We start from the raw sequence: 14,623 nt of genomic DNA, 5'->3' as shown, positions 1-14,623 counted from the left end.
GTTATTGTAAGAATCGATTACACACTGTTTCTGTTTGTCTTCTTCTTCTCGTGAGGCAAACTGTATGTTGAAGAAACTTTGGTCCTCACTCTTCAAGAAAGGAAAACGAGACTTACTTGCGAGATCTCCACTTTAGCTGCTGGATCCCTCAACTTTTTTATTTTCTTTGTCCCATGGGTTTAAGGATTTTGTTTGCCCAATATCTGAAGTATTAATCAGCTGCCAGCCGTAGTGGCCGAGCGGTTCTAGGCGCTACAGTCTGGAACCTCGCGATCGCTACGGTCGCAGGTTCAAATCCTGCCTCGGGCATGAATGTGTGTGATGTCCTTAGGTTAGTTGGGTTTAAGTAGTTCTAAGTTCTAGGGGACTGATGACCTCAGAAGTTAAGTCCCATAGTGCTCAGAGCCATTTGAACCATTTATTAATCAGCTGTGTCCTTCGTGTTGACTATCAATGACTTGTCTACCTTGCAGATGATAAAAGGAACTGGATGTTACCGAGTAAAAATAGTAAGTCTTATCCAGTCATCCTGTACTTCAGTGACTTGATTCTTCTTCTTATTTGAAACTAAAGTGAAATCCTGATCGTCAGACTTGAAAAAAATGTCTCATAGGAAAAGTACACGGTTGAAAATTTGAAGATGTGAACCAGCATTTACGGAAAAGGCATCAAGTAAAAAGTTTTGTTCTGACTAGCGCTTTAGAGCAGAAATTGAAACTAAATCTAGTTGTAAATGTTGTTCGCTTTTCAAGTGTTGTTGCTTTTGCCTTCAATCCGAAGGCTTGTTTGTGTATTCTGCAAAAGCCTCGAACCTTAGCATTACTACTGCTAGTACCGTAGATTTGAAATTGCTTACTGTAGTCAAGTATTGGTCTCCCTCTTCCATTTTTACCCACCACTTCTCTCTACTACCAATATGGCAACTCCTTTGTGTGCTATCAACCAGGCCCTTCAGGTTTTTCAAGTAGTGCATCGATGAGAAGCCATTTCATTTTCTCCCATCTTGCCAACTTCTTTATGATAAGTGAACAAGATGATTTCATCAGTTGAAAGGTCATTCTCTTTGTTACAAAAATAATCTTAGTCAAATTACTAGAGGGTGTTTTACTGAGTTCTTTTGGGCACTGTTTCTTTTTGTAGTAACGCTTTATTTTAGTGCTGCAGTAACTCAGCACAGGACTTGTCTCTGCTATTTTTTTATAAATAAAGGTAGGATTTCAGCGACGGACTCAAGAATGCGCAGAAATTACGAAAACGAAGAAAAGGAGAAGATTGCAAACGATTATAAGTTCGTATACTTCCACCACCAGTGTCAATTTGAATAAATTACGTCGCGCCATTATGAAACACTTAAACAATTAAAATGCCGACGTTTCCACTGACTTTGCCGCGATGCTCTTCAGGTTATGTTAAGGATCGCTGCAAAGTTGGCCGGATCGTCGACATTTTAATTGCTTTAATGTTTCGTAATGATGCGGACTAATACTTAGAATGATATTAATTATATTGCCAAGGATTATTTCTCAAATAAGCATTTAAATTGCAAGCGTATTATCTGACAAATACCAGAGTTCGAGTCCCGCCGAGCACACAGTTTTAACTTGTAACGCACTCGTATAAGTAAGACAGAAAATTATCCACAGAGAACAGAAGAATTTCAATCTCCCTAAATGTAAGTGGCGGAATGGCTATATTTGGGCAATTGTAATCTCCTCGTTCGAATAATTTTCATTCAGAAGTGGAGGTGAAGGAAGATTGGGGTTTGATGCCCCGTCGACGTCGAGGGAGAGAGGAGTGACAAGCTCAGATGGGATGCTGTTTTTCAAAAGAATCGTCCCAGTATTCTCTCAAGTGCTTCAGAAAGCTACGAAAAGCCTCAGCCAGGATGGCTTAGAGTTTCGTTTCGCCTCAGTGATAGTCCATTTGCACCACCTATCTCGTTGTTGGTTTTTCGTACAAGATTAGTTGATACAGTGGATTTAAACAACAATTTTTTGCAGATCGTTTTTAATCTGGGTGTAAGGGGCGGTCGGCGACGGTATGTCCTGTCTTTACAGTTGTGATAAATAAATAGTGTACCGGCAGCGAAATACATCTTTTACAGCATCATCAGTAGAATCATCTACTTCGAAGACATTTACTGACAACATAGAGTCACCCATTACTGGCGGGGAAAAGTGCTAAATGTGCTTAAGTAAGCCCACCAGTTGAGTGACTGAATGGTCTTTAGCAAGTCTCACAAACGTTAATAGTACAAAGTTTTATCTCTAAGGTACAAGTACGTGCTTTATCTGGTTCTATGAAGACTACAGAATTTTCGATATTTGTGTAATTTTTTTACAGGCAACAAAATCAATATTGTAGAGCAACGTATCTTATGGAGACTTCGCATCGTATACTTTCATACACTCTCTGATCAGAAGTATCAGGACACCTATTAGTGGAGATTAATATGTGGTGTGCACCCATCGCCTTTATGATGGCTAGGACTCTGCTGATCACACTTTCAAAAAGGTGTCGTCTTTTGAGTTAAAAGCAGCCCATTTTTCCTGAAAACCAGAGGAGATAGCGGTATTGGACCCTGGGGTCTGGAGCGAAGCCGACGTTGTAACTTATCCCAAAGGTCACGTTGGGGCTCTGGGCAGGCCTCTCCATTTCAGGAATGTTACTGTCCACAAATGAGTGCCTAACAGACGCTGCTCTATGACAGGGTGCGTTGTCACGCTAATACAAACAATCATCGTCTCCCAACTATCCCTTTACTTTAAGCAGTACACAGTGTTGTAAAGTATTTTCATATCCTTCCTTATTTCGCATTGTGTTTAGCATAATAAGGGGACCACAGACTAACAATGATAAACACCCCCATACCATAATGCCCCCCCGTACTTTATTGCTGCCGCTGCACACAGCGGAAGGTAACGTTCTTCAGGTATTCACGAAACATAACCCTTTCATCGGATTGGCACAGGGGACACCGTGATTCAGCACTACAAATCAATCGTTTCCAATCATCCACTGTCTAGAAGACGCGCTCTCAAGCGTCGCTTAGCGTTGACTGCAAAAATGTATGGCTTATGAGAAGCTGTACAACTATTGTACGTTATTATTTTAACTCAATGTGCTCGCGGGACAGCTGGTAGTACTGTGGAACTCGCGGGTGATTCCTTCCGCTAATTTCTTGAGATTTTTTACAGCCACCCTCCGCACTGCTGGACGCTCCCTGTCCGCCTATACACGTGAAGTCTGCCTGGTTTTGATTTAGTTTTGGTTGTTCCTTCGCATTACTTCACCATCTCATCACCAACAGTCGGCGTGGGCAGCTTTAGAAGGGTTGAATGACTCTGGTGGATTTGTTACTAAGGTGACGCGCAACGACAGTCACTGAGCTCGCTCATCCCCTCCTTTTAGACTGGCGGTTCCTCCTCTCTAAAATCTGGTGGTCCATTCCGCATTACACAGGGGTATGCGGATTCTTCTGATCAGATCGTTTACATTTGACGAACACTAGTAGCTCATCGAACACGTTCTATAACAGAATAATTTTATATGGTTGTATAATGACAGCTGTGCTTTCCTTCGTATTCTCTGTAACAAATCATGTTGTCATAATATTTCATGTTTGCACAACGCACATTTTCGTTTAGTTCAATTTATATTACGTATTACTTTGCCTCCGATGAAAACCACATCTTGGGTAGGTACCTTCACATTTTTATTTCTTCTACCAGAACCTGTATTTCTTTTCCACATGTCTCCTTAAATCATGTCTACACCTTTCAATCCCTGCCTCCCTTCCATGTCGTATCACTCTTATTCTGAATTCAGACTACAGTTCGAAGTTGTAGACAGCTTTTGCTCCAAGTATTTTACTCTGATAACTTCGGAAAACCAAAGAGCGTACTCTAGCGAACAAATAACATAAAATTTATTCGTTCAGCGCAAGTGTTACTCAAAATATGAAACAGCAACTCTTCTCAGTCATGTTTTTTGGGAAATATTCGGGAGATCAACACTCTCAGCATCTTCTAAGCAGATTGAGCGACGCAGACAACGAAGAGGGCATTCTATACGACCCCGTAGGTCAGCCTCCTCACTATGGCTCTCCAATTAACTGTTATATTTTTGTACTGTAATTCTGTCACAGACGTCCACTGATTTGAAAGAGCATTTGAACAGAATGACAGTTTCTTTAAATGAATGAAACAAAACAGAAGTTGTGAAGTGTTGTCGATTTACCTTAGTTGACATTGAAAGAATAAGTATAATGGATAAGACTCTGAAAGTACTAGATGAGGTTTGCTCTTTGGGCAGCAAAATAACTAACGAAAATCGATGTAGAGAGTATATAATACGCAAACTGACAATAGCAAGAAAAGATTTCTGAAGAAGAGAAATTTGTTAACACGGAATATCAGTTTAAATGTTAAGAGAATTTTTCTGAAACGTGGACGATAAACAGAAGAGATAAGGAGAGAACATAAACTTTTGAAATGTGGTAGTAGAGAAGAGTGCTTCGTTTGAGTAATTAACGAAAAGGTATTGAATGAATTTGGGGACAAAATACCTTTTGTGGCACAAGTTTACCAGCATACCGCTCTTCGGACTGCTGACGACGACAAAAACAACACGTTTCTATAAATGTGTATACAATACAGTAAGAATCTGTACACAGATTTGAACATGAAGGATTAAACTTTTCTTAAATTTTTTGTTTTTATTTTGGCATATCAGCAGTATTCATACAGCTGTGATCATACTTATCTGGTATATAAGGTTTAACACACTGAAAGTCAACGTGAACATTGGGTTTAATACATTACACAGCATCATAAATAACCCCGGGGTACTGTAGCATCAAATTAGAAGTTGACCTGTTCTTCCAACAAAAAGGCATATAAAAGGCGATAATCTTTCAAGCAGAACTGTGCAATAGTATGTCGGCAAACTGCAACCGATGGTGACCAGACGTAGGAGTTGCCTTGTAGCGTTGCGTCTGATCGTGCAGCCAAAAAGGATGTGATTCGCGTCCTTTTCTTCACCACAGTCGCATAATAGGGATGCAGCCAGACTAATACGAGGCAGATAACAGCCATGGTTGGATGTGAGGTGGCTAATAGTGCTCGTGAGTCTTCTGGAGCATAGATCTTTGTCAAATGGTTCAAATGGCTCTAAGCAATATGGGACTTAACATCTGAGGTCATCAGTCCCCTAGACGTAGAAATACTTAAACCTAACTAACCTAAGGACATCACACACATCCAAGCCCGAGGCAGCATTGAAATCTACGACCGTAGCAGCAGCGCGGCTCCGGACTGAAGCGCCTAGAACCGCTCGACCACAGCGGCCGACCCGATCTTTGTCGTTCCAGAATTTAGGAATCGCAACGGGGTTAAATTACCGTTATTTTTTCCGTTATATTTGGAAGTCTCTTTCCATTCTGTGTTCCGTGTGTTGGAGATTTTATCCGTGCGACGACTGGGCGTTGTTGTCCTCATCTTCATTTCATCAGCCGGCCGCTGTGGCCGAGCGGTTCTAGGCGCTTCAGTCCGGAACCGCGCGACTGCTACGGTCACAGGTTCGAATCCTGCCACGGGCATGGATGTGTGTGATGTCCTTAGGTTAGTTAGGTTTAAGTAGTTCTAAGTTCTAGGGGACTGATGACCTCAGATGTTAAGTCCCATATTGCTCACAAGGGAACCTCCTCATTGCACCCCCCTCAGATTTTGTTATAAATTGGCACAGTGGATAGGCATTGAAAAACTGAACACAGATCAATCGAGAAAACAGGAGGAAGTTGTGTGGAACTATGAAAAAAAATAAGCAAAATGTACACACTGAGTAGTCCATGCGCAAGTTAGGCAACATCAATGATGATGTGAGCTCACGAGCACCGTGGTCCCGTGGTTAGCGTGAGCAGCTGCGGAACGAGAGGTCCTTGGTTCAAGTCTTATCTCGAGTGAAAAGTTAATTATTTTTATTTTCAGTCAATTATTATCTGTCCGTCCGTCCGTCCGATGCGAGGTAACTGCGCCGTAGTATGGGGACGCTACACCTAAACGGAAAAATTTGAAAACCTTAAAAACATATGTTTTGACAGAACACAGGGAAAACTGTGCATCTGTGAAACTGTTGCATTCATTTGTTGCAGTTTATGTGACAAACTCTTATGTTTTCATCACTTTTTTGGGAATGATTATCACATCCACAAGAGAACCTAAGTCGGGCAAGGTAGAAGACTCTTTTTACCCATTGGCCAAGTGTACAAGTTAGGTGGGTCGACTACATATTCCTGTCATGTGATGCACATGCCGTCACCAGTGTCGTATAGAATATATCAAACGTGTTTTCCTGTGGATGAATCGGTTGACCTGTGACCTTGCGATCAAATGTTTTCGGTTTCCGTTGGAGAGGCACGTCCTTTCTTCTACTAATCGCACGGTTTTTAGGTGCGGTCGCAAAACACAGACACTAAACTTATTACAGTGAACAGAGACGTCAATGAACGAACGGACAGATCATAACTTTGGCGCAAATAAAGAAAGAACACTTTTCACTCGAGGGAAGACTTGAACCAAGGACCTCACGCTAGCCACGGGACCACGGCGCTCGCGATCTGACACAATCCATGATGTTGCCTATGTTGCACATGGACTACTCAGTTCGTATATTTTGCTTATTTTTTTCGTAGTTCCACACAACTTCTTCCACTCTGCCAACTTATAACTAAATCTGAGGGGGGTGCGATGGGGAGGTTCCCTTGTCAGAGCCATTGAACCATTTTTCATTTCATCATCATCCACGCCCAAGTCGCCAAAGTGGCGTCACATAAAAAGATATTCCCTAGGCGACCGAACAGTTTATCCCAGATGTGGTCTCCCACCAATAGTGCAATACGATCATTTCATTTCCAAATGGAGCCTTTCGTGTTGTGGTGTTAATAGTAGCCTACGCGTGGGACAGTACTGTATACTGTGGTGGTAAAGGTCATGCCTCCTTACATCGTGTCGAACCTCCTTTTTCCCGACGTAGTCCATCAGCTCGACGAGGCATGGACTCAGCAAGTCGTTGGAACTCTCATGCAGAAATACTGAGCCATGATGCCTCTATTGCCACCCATAACTGCGCAAGTGTAGCCGATGCAGGATTTTGTGCACGAGCTGACCTCTCGATTACATTCCATAAATGTTTGATGGAATCCTTGTCGGGCGATCTGGCTGGCCAAACCATTCGCTCGAATTGTCCAGAATGTTCTTCAAACCAATCGCGAACAAATGTGGCCCGCTGACATGGCACATAGTCATCCGTAAAAATTTCATCGTTGTTCGGGAACACGATGTCCATGAATAGCTGCATGTGGTCTCCAAGTAGCCGAACATCCAGAGGACCCAGTCCATTCCATGTAAACACAACCCACACTATTATCTAGTCACCGTCAGCTTGCACAGTGCATTGTTGATAACTTGGGTCCATGGCTGCGCCGGACTCGAACCCTACCATCAGCTCTTACCAACGGAAATCTGAACTCATCTGGCCAGGTCACAGTTTTCCAGGCGTCTCGGGTCCAACAGATGTAGTCACGAGCCCGGGAGAGGCGTTACAGGCGGTGTCCTGCTGTTACCAAAGGCACTCACGTCGGTTCGTCTGCTGTCATAGCCCCTTACTCCCAGATTTCGCCGCCCTTTCCTAACGGATGCGTTCGTCGTATGTCCCACATTGATTTCCGTGTATTTCACGCAGTGTTTGTTGTCTGTTAGTACTGACAACTCTACGCAAACGCTGATGCTCTCGGTGGTTAAGTGAAGGCCGCCGGCCACAGCGTCGCCCACGCTGAGAGGTAATGCGTGAAATCTGGTGTTCTGGACACACTCCTGTCAGTTAGCATCTCGACATACTGAATTCAACAACGATTTCCGAAACAGAATATCCCATACCCCGTTCAAAGTCTGTTAATTCCCGTCGTGCGGTGATAATCACGTCGGAAACCATTTCACATGAGTACAAATGACAGCTCCGCCTATACACCGCCATTTTATACCTTGTGTACGCGATACTACGGCCGTCTGTGGATGCGTGTATTGCTGTTCCATTACTTACCTCACTTACTGTAACATCCTTCTGTATTATGAAGATACTGTCCGTGTGAATTGAGTTTCCCCGCAAAAATTATTCCGTAATTCATTAGAAAATGGAAATATGCAGAATAAACTAATTTCTTTACTTGAAAATCATCTGTAGCGGGAATCAAGCGTGCAGCAACAGTAGCTGAACTAAGGCACTACATTAATTGTACTCATTACTTTTTCCAATTTAGATTGTGATCTGTTTGTTATCTCAAAACCTTAAGATTTCTATTTGTTGTATCTTATGGTTTGCGGAACCTATTTTTAAGCTTGTGGGTTTCTAAAAGATGTACTAAACTGCATGTGCTGAGTCTGGTCAAAATTCAGTGATAATCCATCTGCCTTGAGCCTTTAGACGATATTTCCTAATGTTGCATTGGCTGTTTTCCTACACTTGTATCATCTACAAAAACGAAACAACTGCATATCTGAAACTGCGAGTGAAAGATCATTTTATGTATAACAAAAATAGCAGGGATCGCAAAATATTCTTGTGGTACACCATGTGTGATTGCTGAGTGCCTATTGCCATGCGATTGATACGGAACTTTTACCAATTACTTTCTGTCATACACATAAGATAAAAACCACTAATCTGCTGTGTCTGCTATTCTGTAGTATTTTGCGTTGGGATATCCATGATTCACCTGATCAAAAGCATTAGCCAACTCACAAGATATTCCCAGTGGCAGTAATTCTTATTTACTGAATATAGTAAATTATCTGACAAGAGAAATAGTCTGTTCAGCTGATAGTCTCCGTCTCTAATTATAGAGTCGTCTAAAGGACATCAAATTCTCTTGCCCATTAGGTAGGAATACGTGGAACATTTTTATATTGTCTGTCCCCGTAGTATGTCATTTCCTTCACAGTTTCTTTCTAATGAAATTCTGGATGCCTCAAAGTAAAAGATGCAAAAAAATGGTTCATATGGCTCTGAGCACTATGGGACTTAACATCTGAGGTCATCAGTCCCCTAGAACTTAGAGCTACCTAAACCTAACTAACCTAAGGACATCACACACATCCATGCCCGAGGCAGGATTCGAACCTGCGACCGTAGCGGTTCCAGACTGAAGAGCCTAGAGCCGCTCGGCCACACCGGCCGGCAAAAGATGCGAAAAACAGATAACAATTATAGCAACAGCCTTTTATTGTATCGCAGAGACAAATCTTATAATATTAGGAAGACAACATTAATCAAGTTAGCGGCTAAGGTACGAAAGAAGGTATAAAGAATAATGGAATATTTCTTGTATCAGATTTATGTTATCAGAAACAACAGTTGTCTGCTCAACTGTTCAAAATTTTGCTGTCACAGGTAGCGGCACACACCACTCAAGTGTTGGATATCACTGCTACAAATTACGTGTATATGTGGAATCTTGTTTTTGATTTCAGGATACCTGAATATTATGACGAACTTACCATACAACGTACAGAAATCTGACGTGTTTCCTTCACTGGTCAAAATTATGTACGATTTACACTATGTGACGACTGAAGGTTGCAGTTGCTTTCACATTCAAAGAAAAGCACATCTGCTTGTATTACAAAAAATAAGCATTAACGAAAGATACTGTGATTGCCCTGGACGCCAGCGCAGTATCTGTCATTATTGTCGGCAAGTGTAATTTGTTAGCTGTATGGTTTCTTGAGTAAGTTTCTTGCTATAAAGGGTTCTGTATTCGCTCAAGACAGGCCCGAGAACATTTTCAGGCATTAGCTGTAGCGTTCACGTCCAGCACTGCAGTGTGTGCGAAAAATTGAAACTACTGCATGGTTTGCATTCCGTCTGAAACTGTACATCTGTCTCCCTTTGTCTGGGTGACCCGGTTGCAAAATCGGAGGGAAGGCAACAACGTACCATCCGCAGTAGGGCCACACATAGTGAAGCATTGCTGTGTTCATAGTAGCCTTCGGGCTCATAGCTACATTACTGAAATAAATGAGCCATTTTTATTAGTGGAGCAGAAAAATTAGACAACTAGTTCGGTGTTACCGACATTTTACTTCCGAGACGGAAACTGCGGAACTCAAGCTTCCAAATTTGTTTTTCCGTGATTTAACAGCTGTTAAATATACTACGGTGCCATATCTTATGGGATTTATCTGCAGCTGATTTCGGATGTGATTCAAAGTCTGCAACCATTTCCATATACACACTGATTGGCTGATCAAAACAAAATAAAGAAATAATGAAGTATTTCCCTTCAAGTTCCAGAGTGATATCTTCATCGCTGTGTGTGCAGGATATTTAGTTTGCCTACTGCTACTCATTCGATACTACCTTTTCCAATGTTAATGCGATGTCCGCCCATTGCGTTAAAAGCCCCGGAAACAGCAGACTTTCAGCTTCTGAGGTTTATTTTACACCTGCCAGAAGCTGAGAAGCGGCCACTGGAGGTAACGTGTGTTGCTGCGGGAAGGCCCGATCCCCGCCAGTCTGTCCCCCCACCCAGAGTTGCTGCTCCCTTCTCCTCTCTCCCTCCCCGCCATGTCGTTTCTTCTTGCCTGTGGCCGGCAAACTCTCACGCTCAACCAGCTTACGGTTACCTGCTCGCCGGCGGACCAATGGCAGCGCTGGAAGCAACAGGTGCTACGACCAATAGGCGTAGATACCGGCCCAAAGAGCTCCGCCCGCAAAGATATCCACATCGGACGGAGCGGGCTCAGCTTCGCGTGATTGTGCCACTTACGGCTTTCGAAATATGTCATAGAAAATATTCCTAGAACAGTAAAGTGTTCTTTAAATATTGAAAAATACGATGAAAATCCGAGTAGCTGGTTTTAGCTACCACGTTTGATTTCATTGTTTGAAAAACATTCAGAAAGTGTAGAAAACCCTTCTTCTTTCCTTTGCCATCTCCGTATATCTTCCGTTGTTTAAGTAGCAAATATTTCTCCTTTTTTTTTAAATCACGAAGTTGCAAAAGTATGGAAATAATCAGGCGGTCGTAACCAATTTAAGCAACTGAATGTATCACATGTAAAATCTAGGACTGAAGATCATTTTTCAGTGCCTTCTTTTCCAGTCCGTTATCTCTTAATCCTTTTCCCTCATTTCAGCAACGTAAGTGCATTAACCCCGCTTGTGGAATCTGTAACGCGCTTCGAAATTGTACGACTGGCTGGTGATCATTTCTTACCGGAGCGTATAGAGCGGAGCATATCTTTGACGTGGACTCTTTGGCTCACCTTTCCTACCTGGCTCAGCAGTCTTCGCAAGACTTTCGGCCGAGCGTTTAGTTCCGAAGGTGTGCAGGCACAGACTCAAAGTAATTTTCAAACGGTGGATCAACTTAGTCATTCAATATCTAATTCTCCTGTGTTCCTCAATAAATAACTGTTTTTCGAAGTGACATGTAATTTTTGTGTTTATATACACGTGCACTGGATGTCGAGTGTTTGCTGTAGTGTGTGTTAACGCAGACGAGAAGTTAACTTCATCGGTGCTTTGTATCTAAGTCATTTATTGGGTGTGCGTATGTGTGAATTAGTCAACGTTTCGTCTCGAAGCCGTATAAATTGAAAAGTGCTGTGAAGAACTTGTGATATTTGTGTAAGAGCTGCCGCCCATTTCGTAGCATGTAATGCAGTATTTCGTCGCAGCTTGGCACCTGTGTAACATGGTGAATATACCTTAGTTGTACCGTACCAGTTTTATATGTAGTCCTCTTATGTATATTTTGCTCACACTTACTACGGCTCGATTTCTCATTACGTTTACCGATATAAGCGGTTAAACATAATCTTCTAAATTACGTTTTCCCGTTCTTAATTGTCGTCCACGCTGTGTAATAGACTCTTAGGACTTCACTTTCCAATTTACATGTGACCGTTAGAGCATCCTAAATTTACTTTACAAGTTAATCCTTGCGGCGCTGGTTAAATTGTACTTCCGGTATGCAGAAGTACGTGTTTGACTCCAACGTGTAAAGATGCTATGCCGGACACGGAGTGTTAAGTAAATAATTTACACTAATATCTGGCAGGTGACCACTGTGTTTCCTGTTTAGTGCATTTATGATATTAGATGTGTGCAATGAAATGTCGCTCAGAAGTAATAGATTCCGATGAATTATTACTGAACCGTATGATATACCGTCCTTGAGACCCTCCTATTATAGAGACCACCGCTTACTTTTAGTCCCTAAGTTTTGCAACTGGTGTCATTTCTTCACGCAAGGAACTAGGAATCGGCTCAGATATCCATAGCTACCTAGCTGTAGTTTTGAGGTACTACATAAATTTTAATCTTGCCGTATTTTGTTGTACCCGTATTAGAGATACTGTATTGCTGCCGCTTGCCATTACCACAGATTCTGAAACGTATTCCTGTAAGTTATACTACCGTTAGACTTTGGGTGTCAGACAATTTTCAGTCGCTGTGATACCCTGTTGGTAGTTCCCTTTTAATGTTTTTCCTAACCTATCGGTGTTTTCTGAAGTGTGCTCGTTGCAGATGACAAGTTTGTTTCCTATTCGTATTGTTAGAAAACTACTTTGAACAAGGAAAGAAAACGTGTGTAAGCTGAACACGTCACACCATATGGAAACTGTTCGTAGACGTTGGATTTGTCTCCTGGGTACACTATCTCAAGCCTGTATCATCTTTTACGTATAAGCGCCAAGCAACCTAACAAGCTTGAAAATGCTCGTGAGCTGGTTTGTTAAGTTTCAAAAAAGTGGAATGCGTACTGTAGGCGTGATCGCGTCGGTGAAGTTCACGCAGAGGACGTTGGCATCGCTTCAGTGGCGCCGCTCGGTGTGTGGTGGAACGGCGAATTCCATCTGGTTCCCCTGCGTCCGCGATGGTCCAAGTCTCAGTGTAAGGTTGGTGCCGTTTCGTAGAATTTGGTGAGGACTAAGTCGTAACCGCGTACAGTTTTATTTGGCGAAATTCGTTCTTAGGCGCGTCATTTGACATAACGTAGAACCATAGGCTCAGTGTCATAGTGTATTAAATAGATTCCAAAAAATACATCATTCCACGCTGATCGTAGCGCGGAGGAATGACAGAACGCATAGAGGTTGCTGGTTCTTTTTTATGTAGTATAGTGGTTTTTCTTGTTTCATATTCATTTGCTGCAGAGTGTTTTCCTGCTTCTGATGGCAGCATCTCTGACTAATGGACCAAACTCAGTTTGATACATAAATGAGTTGGCCAGGTGAGCAAATAATGATAAAAAGAGTTGGTCAGGATAAGGAACCGCCAGTCTTGTTCACAGATCCCCTGGGTGTTGTTTTTTATCTGTATTGATCATTAAACTTCCTGGTATGGTAAATATCAAAAAGCAGACAAGACTGAAAAAGTTGTAACGTCACGTGTTGTGCACTGAATAACAGCGTTGATTATTAATTTTTTAAAAAAAATTCTGGGTCCGTGTTAAGACTGATTTCATGGCTGCACAGTTTCGTATAACTTCCTGCACTCAACTACAAGTTGTAGAAACAAAGGTCTGGCCATCCTTGCGCACATTGACTGTTGTTGTACCTAGAGCATAATGACAATAGTTTGGAGTTCTGAATACCTTACTCTACACACATTAAGTTGTTAGCACTGGTAAAATTCTGATACTGCAAAGTATTCTATGTGTATGTGAAAGTGACTTGGGCTTCACCTGCCGACTCAGATAACTAAGCTTTATGTGACTGGGACAGTAGTATTAGGGCTGTCGCGTGCTTTCTTACTATGTTGCGAATTCATTTCCTGTGGTTAAGAGTGTAACAGCCAGTTATTGAGATTTAACACGTGTCGGAATGACTAGTCAGCCGAAAATGATACTGAACGTGTGACCATTTGAAAACTCAAAATCATCGTTGGTAGGGGGTGGGGACAGTGACATTCATACTACACTTGACTGCTATTATTCATGGTTGACAAATACTTACTGTAAAACAGCTTCAGTAAATAAGCTATTAGTGTCTCATTTATTGCCGCCATCAGTGTTCTTCATACGTCAATCTCTCCGTGAGCCGTTAATGTAACAAAACTAGTGATAATCTTAATATGTTTACTAGATATCTTGACTGCACTCTTCTGAAACATTTCACCCGATTTTTATGCACACAGTCGCCGTGAGAAATATTACTAGCTATGAATAACTGATCTGTTTTTCTAGTTTTTTCAGTCGAGTCAAGGTTACTAATTTTTAGTAATCAATGATTTTCCAAGCACACTTTAATTTTATTACCGCCTTCTGTAATGGAATAAGTACTGCATTTACGGAAGACAATGTGGAGTTAAAAATAAGTGTCGAGTATTTTGCGAGGTGGTAGTACCGATCAATACAAGGAAAAAATCAAACTTGGCCTCTAAAATGCGTACCTTAAGTTATGAGCATCTGTTTAGTAGAAGAGTTGTTTCACAGTATCTGAAATGAAAAAGTGCTCATTACTGTTAGTTATGAATGTGTATTGGACTTTTTTCCCTTATTTGGTGGGTACTCCGAAAACACGAGGCACTTTATCACCCTGTGTATTCCTACCATTCAACG

The 14,623-nt window shown here is 41.9% G+C and overlaps 1 protein-coding gene across 6 annotated transcripts in view; it reads left to right on the top strand.

Annotated features, from left to right (window-relative positions):
* Window positions 1-14,623, top strand: part of LOC124619560 (RNA-binding protein fusilli) — a 775,817-nt gene that overhangs the window by 320,459 nt on the left and 440,735 nt on the right. Inside the window, exon 1 of one of the 6 annotated variants that reach the window (XM_047146044.1) lies at window positions 11,355-11,755. The exons of the other annotated variants lie outside the window; for them this stretch is intronic. The gene's annotated coding sequence lies outside the window, so the exon portion shown is untranslated. Of the gene's footprint in view, window positions 1-11,354; window positions 11,756-14,623 lie in introns of those variants that run through there. 6 annotated transcript variants of the gene reach the window in all.

Source organism: Schistocerca americana, chromosome 6 (genome assembly GCF_021461395.2).
Source record: "Schistocerca americana isolate TAMUIC-IGC-003095 chromosome 6, iqSchAmer2.1, whole genome shotgun sequence".
NCBI classification, from domain to species: domain Eukaryota; kingdom Metazoa; phylum Arthropoda; class Insecta; order Orthoptera; family Acrididae; genus Schistocerca; species Schistocerca americana.
Note: the sequence above shows the minus strand (reverse complement) of the source record. Positions and strands in the feature narration are given on the sequence as shown.